The following is a 1004-nucleotide window of genomic DNA, read 5'->3' as shown; positions in this document are numbered from 1 at the left end:
AAAGTTCCTGTGCTGAGATGGCCTCGGCGCGGGGGGTTTAGTGTTGACACTTAATGTTGATTCTGGAAGGTACTTCCAAGCTCATCAGTCCCTATCTTTCATTTAACAGATGAGAACACACAAGCAGCAGAATCCCAGCGATCAACTTATTCACTGCACTTATAAGACTGAATTTCACAAGAGATTTTGTAAATAGAATTATATGCCTTCAAAAAGATCATTAGTAGTCAACATATTAAACCCCTCTACACCATCCAAATGAATTCATCCTTGTCATAAATGTTCTGAGCTGAGACACACCAGCATGGGAGATGTGTTTTGAACCTCACTCCTAATGTTTTTGAAGTCACTATTCTGGGCTTTGTCAACTTCCTGACAAAGTACTTTAAGTCTGAATAGAAAATATCTACCCAGCAACTCTACACTGCTTAGGGTTACCTCACTGCTACAATAAATCAAACTCCTAATCAGTGGCTTCACACAATGTAAGTGCCATTGGGAAGTTCTCCAGATTGTTTGTGTGACAGTTACCTCATCTGTAGAAGGAGAGCAATGCTGTTTTGTGTATTAAGTGAGCTAATACTTACAAAGCTTTTAGAATAGTGCCTGGACATAGCAAATCTCCGTAAGTGGTTTCTGAATGAATGAATGAGTGAATGAATAAGTGAATGAGTAAACATTTGTTTCTTGCTCACTCACACAGTGTGGGTGTCCCTGGTCTGTCTTTGGTTTTCCCTGCACTTACTCAGGGCCCAGCTTCCTTCCTCCTTCGGGCTCCCATTCCGTGATGTACTCAGGGTCCTCTAGCATTCAGGCACCGAGTGTGCCTCCCTCTTCCTGACATCAAAATTGGAAATGATCTAAATGACCTGAGTGGGGAAAGATCCTAATTCAGCTGCCACTACAGAAAAGAGACCTTATTTGGGAGATGTCAGTAATGACCCTCACCTCATTGGGCTCTTCCGAGACACGGACAATGAATACATCTACAGTACCTGGCCCAC

Source organism: Suricata suricatta, chromosome 5 (assembly GCF_006229205.1).
Source record: "Suricata suricatta isolate VVHF042 chromosome 5, meerkat_22Aug2017_6uvM2_HiC, whole genome shotgun sequence".
Lineage (NCBI taxonomy): Eukaryota > Metazoa > Chordata > Mammalia > Carnivora > Herpestidae > Suricata > Suricata suricatta.
The sequence above is the reverse complement of the archived record's forward strand: the minus strand, read 5'-3'. Positions refer to the sequence as shown.